The sequence below is a fragment of the Zingiber officinale genome, chromosome 8B (assembly GCF_018446385.1).
Source record: "Zingiber officinale cultivar Zhangliang chromosome 8B, Zo_v1.1, whole genome shotgun sequence".
In the NCBI taxonomy this organism is placed as follows: Eukaryota; Viridiplantae; Streptophyta; class Magnoliopsida; order Zingiberales; family Zingiberaceae; genus Zingiber; species Zingiber officinale.
In genome coordinates, this window is record NC_056001.1 from 54,953,598 (window position 1) to 54,967,091 (window position 13,494).

A 13,494-nucleotide genomic window follows, 5' to 3' on the forward strand; every position below is an offset into this window, starting at 1 on the left:
CTTCTAATCGGAGTTGACACTTTCTAACCCATCTATGGGGTAGAGAAGATGCTCCTAGGAACCCAATACCTATTAGAGCTCATTGGGTTCACTAAATATTCACTAGGGATAACTTCCCTAGCAACCCTCCTAATGACCCTCTTAGGCTTTAAAGCCTTGGTCATTTGGGTCTCATCAAGGTCAACTATAGGGGTGACTCCCCTTGTGACCTTGGTAATGGTCTTCCTAGCCCTAGGTTTTGTTCCATAATCGAATGAAATATTATGATAAGTGGGCTTGACCAATTGGGACTTAGGTTTGTGACCCAAACCTTTCTTGTCCTTGGACTTGGGTTTTTGACCCCTAGACCCTAGAGTCAAATCCTTAAGAGCCTTTTCTAGAGAGTCAAGTCTTGACCTCAAGACTTGATTTTCTTTCTCTAATACCTCAAGTTTTGATTTATCATTTTTCTTTGAGGTATTCCTAGACATGTGTCTAGATGATTTGGGATTTCTATCTAGATTTTCCTTAGCCTTAGATGAGTTAATTCTAGGGTTAGCATTTCTAGAATTGTTCTTATCTAGGCTAACATGCTTGGCTCCTAAGCACATGTATCGATTTCTAGTGTTAACATGCTTATCATTATTGACAATGGCAATAAGACTACTAGCATGCATCCTACTAGAATTGCAAGAATGAGCTTTAAATGTTACCTTAGGGTTTGCCTTAGCTCCCCCTTTACACGTGTTTGGCCTCTTGTCCTTGTGAGGTTGCCTCCCCCTTGGACATTGACTCCTATAGTGTCCCCGTTGCTTGCATTGGAAGCACACCACGTGCTTCTTTCTCTTGCATGTCGGGACTCCGGCTTCCTTGACCTTTGGTGCCGGTGGAGTCTTTCTAACCCTCTTTGGACACTTACTCTTGTAGTGCCCAAACTTCCTACACTCAAAACACATTATGTGTAATTTGCTTGAAATCACAGTGTTTGAGTTACCTAGGGTTGTGGATGTAGATGAGTTTTCTTCTTCATCCCTTCCGGAGGTAGATGCCTCTTCTTGCTCCGATCTTGAACAAGAGTTCTCCTCCTCTTCTTCCTTGGATGTTGAGTAACCCTCAACTCCCAATTCGCTTCCTCCATGATGTGAGCTACTTGGCTCATTAGGCTCTTCTTCATGGAATTTTGCCAAATTGTTCCACAATTCCTTGGCGTTGTTGTACCTATCTATCTTGCACAAAACATTATTAGGTAAAGCAAATTCAATAATTTTTGTTACCTCGTCATTGATTTCGGATTGTCGGATTTGCTCTTTCGTCCACTCCTTCTTCTTGATAGGTTTTCCTTCCTCATCCATCGGAGGGGAAAACCCTTCTTGTACACAAAACCAATTTAACATATTAGTCCTAAGAAAATACATCATCCTTACCTTCCAATATGTGAAGTTGTCGTGAGACTCGTAGAAGGGTTGAATCGTGACATCTTCTCCATAGAGATCCATCTCTAGCCCATGCTCCCCCGGGTGTTGATCCGTCGAAGAGCGGCCTCGCTCTGATACCACTTGTTAGGATCGTTTGTACTCGGCTAGAGAGGGGGGTGTGAATAGCCGCCCCAAATTCTCGCGTTCTTCCTACAGTTAGGGTTAGTCGCAGCGGAAATACAAGGAAGAAAATAAGGAGAAGAAAAACAAACCGATGTAACGAGGTTCGGAGATGAACTCCTACTCCTCGGCGTGTCCGTAAGGTGGACGAAGCCTACCAATCCGTCGGTGGATGAGTCCCCGGAGAACCGGCTAAATATGAGCTCCTTATGGGTGGAGAAACCTCGCCACAACTACTTCTTGCAACAGCAAGATAAGGAGTACAAATACAAGAGAAGCAAGAAGTAAATACACAGCAAATGTAAGCAACCCTTGCCTTCTTGTCGACTGTTGAAGAAGCAACAGCTTCTCAGACGCCAACCACAGCAGCAGCTCAGTCGGAGTCCCAGCCGAAGGAAGAAGCTCACGCGAAGCTTGCGAAGAAGAGCTCAACAAAGCTCAAGCACCAGAACAGCAGCTCTGTAGTAGAAGAGAAGAGGAAGAAGCTCTAAAAGCTAGGCTCGCAGTAGCAACCCTCCTTTTATAACCTGCGGAGAAAGAAGCACAGAAGAAATCTAGCCGTTGCGTCGCAACGGCTAGTGCCCTGATCGGTCTGTGGACCGATCAGGGAACCTACTGATCGGTCTACAGACCGATCAGGGAACTTCCTGATCGGTCTGGGGACCGATCAGGCTTTGTGCTGATCGGTCCCCAGACCGATCAGCCCCTCTTGCGCCTCGCTCCTGTTCGGCTTCTGATCGACTCCTGATCGGTCACCAGACCGATCAATTATCACACAGTATGCTACTGATGTGTTACTGATCGGTCACCAGACCGATCAGAATATTCGCGGTATCACTGGATCGATCACCAGATCGATCCAGCTCATGGTTTTCGCCCAAACCAAGTCCAAACCAACATCCGGTCAATCTTGACCTGTTGGTACATTGCGCCTAGCATCCAGTCACTCCCTTGACCTGCTAGGACTCCCTTGCCTGGCTTCACTCACCAGGATTTCCACACTGCCTAACATCCCAGTTAGGACTTTCTCACTGCCTGGCTTCACTCACCAGGACTTTCCAACTGCCTAACATCCCAGTTAGGACTTTCCCTCGTGCCAAGCTCCCTGCTTGGACTTCTCAGTGCCAAGTCTCCATACTTGGACTTTTCCAGTGCCAAGTCTCCATACTTGGACTTTTCCCGTGCCAAGTCTCCACACTTGGACTTTTCGCGTGCCAAGTTCCCTGCTTGGACTTTTCCAGTGCCAAGTTCCCTGCTTGGACTTTTTCCGTTGCCAAGTCTCCATACTTGGACTCTTTTCCGAATCAGGTCAACCAGGTCAACCTTGACCTACGGTTGCACCAATAATCTCCCAAACATCTATTCTTGTCCCATATCAAGAATACAACTCTTCCACAAGTGTCAAACATCAAAATACAACTCAACTAGGTCAACCTTGACCTAAGATTGCACCAACAATCTTCGTAAGTCAAACATCAAAATACAACTCGAGTCAGGTCAACCAGGTCAACCTTGACCTAAGGTTGCACCAACAGGATTATCCAACCGACAACAGGATAGCGGTGTTGCGTACTTCTGATATCACCACGTGAAGATCAAATGCAGTTGTCCGTTCGACTGGACTATTGAGCCATGAACAACGAGACAGAGTATGAAGCGCTGATCGTCGGGTTACAAGCAGCTCAACACGTGGAAGCCACCTGAGTCCTTATTCACTTGGACTCCCAACTAGTAGCACAACAGCTATCGGGAATGATGGGGTTGTAAGGTTGTAAACATAGTCCCACATTGAAAACACATAGGAAAGATCATGAGTTTATAAGAAAAAGATATCTCCATTGATATGAAGCATTTTGGGTTGAACCCAAAAATAAAATCATGAAAGCTTATGCCCAAAGTGAATAATATCATGTCATTATGAAGATATCTAAATTCTTTTCGATCCTTCAATTGGTATCAGAGCGAGGTCGCTCTTCATCGGACTCACCACAGGAAGAAGCACGAGCCAAAGCCATGATCTAAGCTCGAACCATGTGAGTGAAATCTTGAACGAAGTAGAAGAGATCCTGAATAGGTCAAGAGTGACTCGATGCTCGAGGGGAGACCCTGAGCAGGTCAAGAGTGACTCGATACTTGATGAACCTTGTGGTCTTTTGTTTGAGGGGGGATTGTTGGGGTTGCAAGGTTGCAAACATAGTTCCACATTGAAAATACATGGGAAAGATCATGAGTTTATAAAAAAAAGATCTCTATTGGTATAAGACTTTTTGGGTAGAGTCTAAAAATAAAACCATGAGGACTTAGACCCAAAGTGGACAATATCATGTCATTATGGAGATATCTAAATTCTTTTCGATCCTTTAGTGAACTTTTGAAATAAATAATGCCCAGCTAAATCTATATGCTGAGGATTTTAAAATTTTAAAGGCTAAATTTTCAAGAAGTAATTATCCAAAAAAATCCCACGAGCGAAGAATCAATATGTGGACGAGCTGGTAAAATTAGCAAGTTTCTTAACCCTTATAATGTTCGATAAGCCAATCGAGCAGGTAATATTAGTTGCTCATATTTGTTAGAGTGTATACTAAAAGTCTAGCTTTTTATAAATATTTATTTTGAAATAAAGAATCACATTGGTCAAATGTCTACATTTATATGCTAAGTGTAGTTGTTCAATTAATTTATAGACAACATGGTGTGTGGTGTCACACACAGAAGATCATGTTATCAATTCCTTATAAATTATAAACAGTAGCTCACGACTAAGATGGATTGAGCAGGACCATTTAAGGTAAGTTTTTTTTATACTGATTGCATAAAAGAACAAGATCTTTGTTATTATGGAAGTGTGTGCTCTTAATCTTGATATAATAATAAGCGTATATATTTAGTATTTATTTATTTAATTTATCAAAGGGTTTGATTTAGTTCGATAAATCAATAGGTCCGATAAGTTGGGAAATAATATTATTTATAGTGTGTGTTGTTGATTATAGAAGAAAACTGTGTCCTAGGAATCTAGGTTGATGATGTCTCCAAGAGGAGCTCATAAGGATTTTCATGTAAACCCTGTACGTGGACTTAGTCCGACATGACGATGAAGTTGAGCGGTACTACTCTAGAAGTTAGATATTAATTAAGTGAGTTGTCAGTAACTCATTTAATTGTAGGCATTCTATATCTTAAACACAGGGAGACTAACATACTCATGATAAAAAGGAGCCCATATAGTAATATGGGATTAGTGCGGTAGTTCAATTATAACTCTTTAGTGGAATGAGATATTATTGATGAACTCGAGTTGGGTGTTCGGGGCGAACACGGGAAGCTCAAGTTCATCGGAAGACCAAAACCAATTCCTCCTCTTGGTCCCTGTCGTAACCTTTTATTTATAAAGTTTTATACCCACCTATACCCACCTTCTTACCCATCCTTAGGTGGCCGGCCAAGCTAAGCTTGGAGCCCAAGCAAGGGCCGACCAAGACATGACTTAGATGGGTTGAAGTGTGGCTGGCCTAGCTTGAACCCAAGCTTAAGTGGTCAGCCACAATAAATTAAAAGGATTTTATTTTAAAATCTTTCCTTATGTGGAAGACATTGTTTTAAAAGAGAGTTTAAAATTTAAATCTTTCCTTTTATAGCTTTCTACAAAAGAGAAATGTTTGATATCTTTCCTTATTTGTAGTTAAAAGGAAGATTTTAATTTTTGATAAAACTTTCCTTTTTTGTAACCATCCTCATGGTTTTAAAAGAGAGTTTTAAAATTAAATCTTTCCTTTTATAGTTTCTACAAAAGATTAAGAGAAAGATTTGATATCTTTCCTTATTTATAGTTAAAAGGAATATTTTAATTTTTGATAAAATTTTTCTTTTTTGTAACCATCCTCATGATTTTAAAAGAGAGTTTTAAAATTAAATATTTCCTTTTATAGCTTTCTACAAAAGATTTGATATCTTTCCTTATTTGTAGTTAAAAAGAAGATTTTAATTTTAAAGAAAACTTTCCTTTTTGTAAATCATCCACATGTTTTAATAGAGAGATTTTAATTTATAAAAGTTTCTTTTTATAACCAACCATGAAGGGAATTTTTAAAAGAGAAATTTTTATTTTAAAATTTCCGGAAACAAATTAGGAAGTTTTAATTTTGTGTTTAAAACTTTCATTTTTTGGAGGATTTGATATGGCCGACCGTTAAGGGTTTAAAAGGAATTTTTAATTAAATTTTCCTTTTCATTGGCAAGGAAATTAAGGAAGTTTTAATTAAACCTTTCCTTATTTGCGAAGACCAAGGAATATAAGAGAGAGGGTAGAGGTACATCACCTCATAACAATCTATCTTCTATTATTCCTCTCTTCCTTGTGGTGGTCGGCCCTCTCTTCTTCCTCTTCCCCTATTCTTCTTCTTAAGTGGTCGGCGGCATCATCTTCTTCGAGAGATCTTGGTGGCCGGATTTTGCTTGGAGAAGAAGGAGAGATAGGAGGCATTTCCTAGCATCCCTTGGAGCTTGGTTGGTGGCCGAAGTTCTTCATCTCTAGGAGATTGTTAGTGGTCAAAACTTGCAAGGAGAAGAAGGAGGCTTGGGTGGATTCTCGTCTCAGTAGATCGTCGCCCACACGACGTCCGAGATAAGAAGAGGAATACGACAGAAGATCGTGAGGTTTATAAGCTATAAAAGGTATAACTAGGTATTAGTTTCCACATCATAACTAGTTTATCCTTTTATTTAGATCTTGAAATACTAACACAAGAGGCTAATGAATCTAGGTAATCGAATTTATGTTTTTAATTTTGTGTTTCTTTTGTTTTTTCGAACTTGTGATTCGATTATTCTTTTTGGTTAAACCTAGGGTTACTATAAGGAAATTAAATATTAAATTTCGTTGAAAGACTTTGTCTAGGAAGTGGTGGATGCTCCCATACCCAAGAAAGCCTAGTACCTCATCATGTTTAACCTGGAAGCCAATCTCTGAAATTAATATTTAATTGAATTTGTAACATGGGTGGATTTGGATCAATAATGTTAAGTATCGTTTGTGATCCAAGTCTAAACCACTAAGAACAGATAAATTGAATTTGGAATCAATAATGTTAAGTTCTGTTTGCGATTCCAAATTTAATTTCTAAAGAACACAATAGGTTGTTAGGAAAGGTTCAGGACTTGTACAAAATTTTTGTACAGGAGAATCGGTACGATATTCCGAGTAGCAACCAACAATATTGAGAGGTCGGCTGAGGGAGGGATCTTAAACAATTGGAGGACACTTTTGATCGAGTTCCTCCGAGCGGACAACGTGTTGACCGACCGGGAGCAGGCTCGATTAATAAAAAAGAAAATCAGATGGTTCACCTTAATAGGAGATCATCTATACAAAAGAGTCTTCTCGAGATCATTATTGAAGTGCACCGGGTTGGAAGACATTCAATACATTATGTAAGAAGTTCACCAAGGCTCCTGTGGCAGTCATCTGGACGGTCGTTCATTGGTAAGAAAAATCTTGTTGGTGGGCTCTTTCTGGCCTACCTTGCAAACTAATGTTGCAATGATGGCGACAGCCTGTTTGTTACCAAAAATATCAGAACATATCATATAGACTTATAGAAGAGTTGAAGGCATCTGTTGTCTCATGCCCATTCGACTAGTAGGGCATAGACATTGTGGGACCCTTCCCATTGGCGACCGGATAGAGAAAATTTCTTCTTGTGACGTGGACTATCTAAATAGGTGGAGATCGAGCCACTCGCTAAGATAACTGAACAAATAATTATCAAGTTCTTGTGACAGAACATTTATATTAGTTTAGCGTCACTCACAAACTTGTCTCCGACAATGGAAGGGAATTTCAAGGGTGGAAGCTTAGAGAGTAGTGTGCAGGCTATAGTATTACGTAGACCTTCACTTTAGTAGTTTACCCCAAAAACAATGGTCAGGTGAAAGTCACAAATAGGAAAATTCTCAAAGGACTAAGGACTTGGCTCGACCACGTTGGGTGGAGCTGGGTAGATGAAGTGCTAAGCGTGCTTTGGGCCTACCACACCATGCCCAGGGAAGCCACAGGCATAACCCCGTTCCAATTAGTATACGGATAGGCATTGAGTATGATCAAATGTATCTTTACGACGAGGAAAACCTTGAATGGTGTCTCATGGAGCAATACTTAATAGATGAGATCAGAGAAAAAGCAGCCGTGCGGTTGATGACATACCGATAGAGGATGAAGCAAAACTACAACCGGAGGGTGATTCCCAGATCTTTCCAAGTTGGCGACTTAGTTTGGAAAAGAGAAACCGGTCGACGACGTCACCAAGCTGGAGGCCCCATGGGGAGAACCGTACAGAGTAATCCAAAATCTCAATTCAGGATCCTATTATCTACAAAATGAGAATGGAAGGAACTTGGAACAGTCTTGGAGTGTAAATCATCTACTGCCCTACTAGGCTAGGTAGTAAGTTTGAGGTTGAATTCCTATAAATTGTAAAAACATTTGTCTTATGAATGTAGGAAAGGCTAAATGGAAAATTTGCTAAGTGTCCCAGACTCACGTGTCGTTCGGCCATGTTATAAGTGAGCAAAGTCCTCACGATAAAGTGTCAAAGACTCATGTGTCATTCGGTAGTATTATAAGCAAGCGAAGTCCTTGTGATAAAGTATCAAAAACTCACATGTCGTTCGGCCATATTATAAGTGAGCAAAACCCTCACGATAAAGTGTCAAAGACTCACGTGTCGTTCGACTATATTATAAACAAGCAAAGCCTTCGTGATAAAGTGTCAAAGACTCATGTGTCGTTCGGCAGTGTTATAAGCGAGTAAAGCCCTTGGCCTAAAGGTGTCAAAGACTTATGTGTCATTTGATCGTGTTATAAGCGAGCAAAGCCCTTGCGCTAAAGAGTCAAAGACTCTTGAGCAGTCAGCCGGGTTATAAGCGAGCAAAACCTTCGCGATAAAGTATCAAAGACTCATGTGCCATTCTGATGTGTTATAAGTGAGCAAAGCTCTCGTGCTAAAGGTGTCAAAGACTCACGTGTCGTTCGGCCGTGTTATAAGTAAGCAAAGCTCTTGCGCTAAAGTGTCAAAGACTCACGTGCCTTTCGGTCATGTTATAAGGGAGCAAAACCCTCGCACTAAAGAGTTAAAGACTCCCGAGCAGCCAGCCTAGTTATAATCAAGCTAAGCCATCGCGCTAAAGAGTCCAATACTTTTGAGCATCTAGCTGGATTATAAGCAATCTAAGCCCTCGCACTAAAGTGTCAAAGACTCAAGACCTGTTTAGGCGAGTTATAAGCGAGCAAAGACCTCGCGCTAAAGTGTCAAAGACTCACGAGCCATTCGGCTGTGTTATAAGCGAGTAAAGCTCTCGCGCTAAAGTGTCAAAGACTCTTGAGCAGCTAACCGAGTTATAAGCGAGCTAAGCCCTCACGCTAAATGTGTCAAGGACTCTTAGCCCATTCGGGCGAGTTATAAGTGAGCTAAGGACTCACGTTAAGTGTCAAAGACTCACACGTCTTTCGGTTATGGCATAAGTAAGCTAGGCATTTGCACTAAGTGCTAATGAGGCATGAGCCGCTCGACAAAGATACAATTTTGTTTGACATACTATATGGACAAATATAAAAAGCCAAGTATACTACGCTAAGGATAAGCTAAGGGATCGCAAGGCTCTATAACAAAGAACTTCAAATCATCGAACGGGAGCGCATGGATTCATACTTAGAAAATTTTTTACAAATCGCGCTTGGCGGATATAGAAAACTGCTAATAAACTTATTAAAAAAAAGGTAAATCCGCTACCTTAGCGACCTCCTAGTGTCAGTCCCACGGATATAGAAAGAGGTAAATGCATGTACACAGACCATATGCGCATGGTTGGGTAAACCCTAGGTCGTCAATTCTTGAGAATCGAGCCCTGACCATTACGACAAAGATGTCATGCACCTACCGTCTGCGCTACGCCCTGGGGGCACTGATAAACTTATTAAAGAAGCTAAGTGAGGTAGTTGAGCATGTCGTCGGGGAGCGAACTTGAGATCTTCTCCTTTTTTATAATTTTACTCGACAGATCGGGGGAAAGATAACCGTCGTTCTTTAATTATTGGAGGGTTCTATCGATATTATAATAAAAAAGGTGGAGAGTCTAGTCGATGAACATTTCATTGAATTCAAGGGAGCAAAGGTATTTCACCCTGAAAGATTTCTGCCGATCGGGTTCCTCCTCCTTGAACTTATTAAATGCAGCCTAGGACGCCTCTAACTCAGCCTTCAACGCAGCTAGCTCGACAACTTGCTTGTCTATTGTTCGTTTTATTCCCCGAGCTAGAGCTCACTCACCACCTGCTCCGATGTTTGATTAACCTACTCAGCCACAAGTGTCGCTTCGGCCTCTTCTAGTTTTTTAGGCAAGACCCGAGCCTCCTTATTTTTGGTATCCAAATCTTCGATGGCTTGGAGTTTCCTGGCATTGGCAAAATTTATCTTCGACTTGAAGTGTTGAGACTGCTTAGTCAGCTGGTTGAGCTGAAGTTCTTGATCATGATTTTTGTTCTTTTCAACTATAAGCTCTCGCTCGGACCCCAGTAGTTGCTTGAAGCTTGTGTCCAAGTCTTTTTTCAGTTGGGCAACCTCGACAGTTAGTTGTTCAACCTGACCGCTTGTGTTGTGTTCAGCTAGCCGACCGACGCTAGGAGCTGCTTGTTCTCATGTTCGAGGAAGGTCAACCGTTGGCATATGGCCAGACTTTTCACCCAACACTACAAGTCAATGGAGCAAGTTAGCGCCGATCGAGAAAAGTAAGAAAAGTTGTCGCTATACTTACCCTAGTGGTTTTTTAGGTAAAATCGTCAACAAGCTCCCCAGGAGGGAGGGTCACCGCTTGGGCCCTAGCGTCCCCAGACTTGTGCTAGAGGACCTTGGATGGTAATTTGATGTTGTGGGGAGTGTGGCGCAACGTCGTCTGGGTGGCGCTAGTCGTCGGTCGGCAAACGGAGGATAACCTTGATGTGTCTACCGCCGCTCGAAGTTGAAGGCACTGAGATAGTCGAACCCTTGGATTTGGACTTTGGGGAGGAGCGAATAATGGACGTGGGCGCTTCTACACTAGTCAGTGGAGGTGGAAGATAGGTGCCCGAAGGTGTGATTGTTATCTTGAACGGTAATGTAGACAGCGAGAGGGTCCAGTCGGATGAAGGGAGGTCGGTAGCACAGCCTCCCTCTTAAGAATTGCAGAGGTAGAGGATTCCCTCCTCTCGAAAGGAGGTTGAAAGGTCGTCATTGGAGCACGAGCCTACAAAGCTAAAGTCGTCGAGCAGGAAGAGGATTTCGCTTGGTGCCGATTGTGGAGTTGGATCAACGGCTCGCCTGATGTGACCGATTCGAAAGGAACAACAACTGGCACCATGGAGGGGCACTCGGGCGGTAGCTAGCCGCTGCGTCACTTGCTGCCACCTAACTTTCCCCTGCCTTGTCGGTCAAGGTCGACTCTTCGAAGTGTTCGACCGACAATAGGTTGTGGGTCTACAGCTCAGTTATTTCTTTGGCATTAATGTATGCATCGGAAAGCATGCATTTGTCACTCAACAACACGCAGTTCATGATTCGATCTGCAAAAGAGTAAGTGAAATCAGTTAGATTCAAATAAGACAAGAAGAAAAAGGTCATACCTAGAGGGACGAACAACCGTGTTCGGATCGAACTTATCTCGAACATATACAAAACGCCCTCCAAGAGAAGCCGATGTATGTGATATTTCTGACAGGTCAAACTGGAAGTTGCTTAGAGATAGGCAGTCGAGCTGCTGTACCTCTTGAGCGGGGGAGGTTTTGACAGTTCGATCTACCAGCTGGTTGGAAAGTCAAGCCAAGCAGGCAAAGTAGAAATAGTGCTCATTCCAGTGCTTATTTGAGGAGGATATTTTATCAAAATATACAACCCACTTGGGCTTGGAAAAGGAAGGTGTCTGGCTTAAAAATTTTGAGATAATAAAAGTAATGAAAAACATGAGGCACTAGAGGGATTCCATACAGAAAAAATAGTACGACTACCCTACATAGCAGTATGAAGGAATTGGGTACTAATTGATGCATGAGAATATGAAAATATCTATAAACTTAAAAAAAAAAAAAAGGGATTGACGGGAAAATGAAGGCCAACATAGAATTGGTCTTTAAAGAAGGGCAAGAAGTCATTTGGAGGCAAGGGAGGGTGGTCATAAGAGGGAATGACGATTTGATACCCGTTGGGAAAGCAGTAGATGAGTTTCATTTGGTCAACCTCATCGCCATTAAATTTGGACTCGATGGAAGTGTATCACAGCCTAGGGGCAGCTGGGGGTGGGGAATGGGAGATGGATATGGAACAGAGGATGGAAATTGAAGGTCGAAAGGGAGAAAAGAGAAGAAACTTACGGGCGAGAAGAAGATTGCCGACAACAAATAGAGAAAAGAGAGCAAAGAGATAACGGAGACAAAGACGAAGAATGCAAAGGGGAGAAGGAAAAAAGGTAAGAGTTTAAAAACCTTGCGGGCTATCGACGAGGGCCTTTTGATCGAGGGTTTTGGAAAATGAGGCTTCATCATGACTGTTGAATTCGAAAAGACAACCATCATATCAAACTCAAACAATCGCTATTCACATCACGCATGCGATGGTATACAGGGGCAACACATGACATTCGGTTACAGGTGGCATTAATAAGGAAGCAGAAAGCATGATTACAGGGTGTGGTCAAGCATACTTTGCATTAAATGGGGGGGGAGAGAGATTTGAACGACTTTCGAGAAATTATGATGACGTCAGCGACTATTAAAAGGCACTACGTAGGTTGAGCGGTTGGAGCAGAGATCAGAAGGAAGAAAAAAAAACAGCTAAGTGTCGGCCATGATATCGCCAAGCGACAATTGAGCATTGAAGATCATAGTCGAACGACGACTATAAACTCTTAAGCATTGAAAATTACAGGTGAGTGACGGCTATAAACTCTTGAAGCAACAACAATCACAGTCTAACGGCGACTAAAAACCCTTGGGCAAAAAAGATTACAGCTGAACGGTGGCTATAAACCCTTGAGCGAGGATCACAGCCGAGTGGCGGCTACAAACTCTGGATAAGTAAACATCATAACCGAATGACGACTCTAAACCCTAGAACACCTGGTCAGGGAGAAAGAATGCTAGGCCACACTAACCGTCTAGTCAGTCAGATTTGTAGCCTCCTTCGACTAGACTTGAGGGGAAGGCTTGTGATGCGGTGATAAAAAAGGACCCCACCAGAGATAGGCCAAAGCAAAGAATACCGGCTAACGTGGAGGTCAAAGTCAGAGAGGCACTAACCATAGATTAGCTGAACGAGCCAGTTATGGCTGGGCGGACAGCATGTCCGAACGGGCAAGCAAGTCAAGGTCGAGCGGGTGACGTGTTTATTCGGATGAGAGGTAGCCCTCCAACAACGAAAAAGCTAAGGGAGATTTCTTGGTACAGCACAACCGAGCAAGGCGTGTTCTGGCTGAGCGACCACCGGTTGGATTGGAGCATCGACACGTGGCTCCAATCCAACTCTAACTGCCCTCTTTGCCGGGCGAGAATCACGCCGGAGGACGCCGCCGTCCCCGTCGACAAGCTCCCTGCTTTCCTTCGAAGAAGGGGACTCGTTCCGGCGACGTGACAATCGACGTAAGGGACGATGAGCCAGAGGTGGACTGGCGGAGGCAACTGCGGCTCCACGGGAGCACCGACGCAAGGCGGCCGCCTCCAGCCGTGCCGCCCATGCGACGGTCCTTCTTTGTTGACATGGCAGCGGTAGATCGCCGACTATATGGGCAGGTGCAGAAGATCGTGTGGCGGCAAACCGCTGGCTCTATGGGGAGGTGCAGAAAATCGTGTGGCAGAATCCTCGCTTCCGAGAAGCGGCGACATCCATTGGAAGAGGCG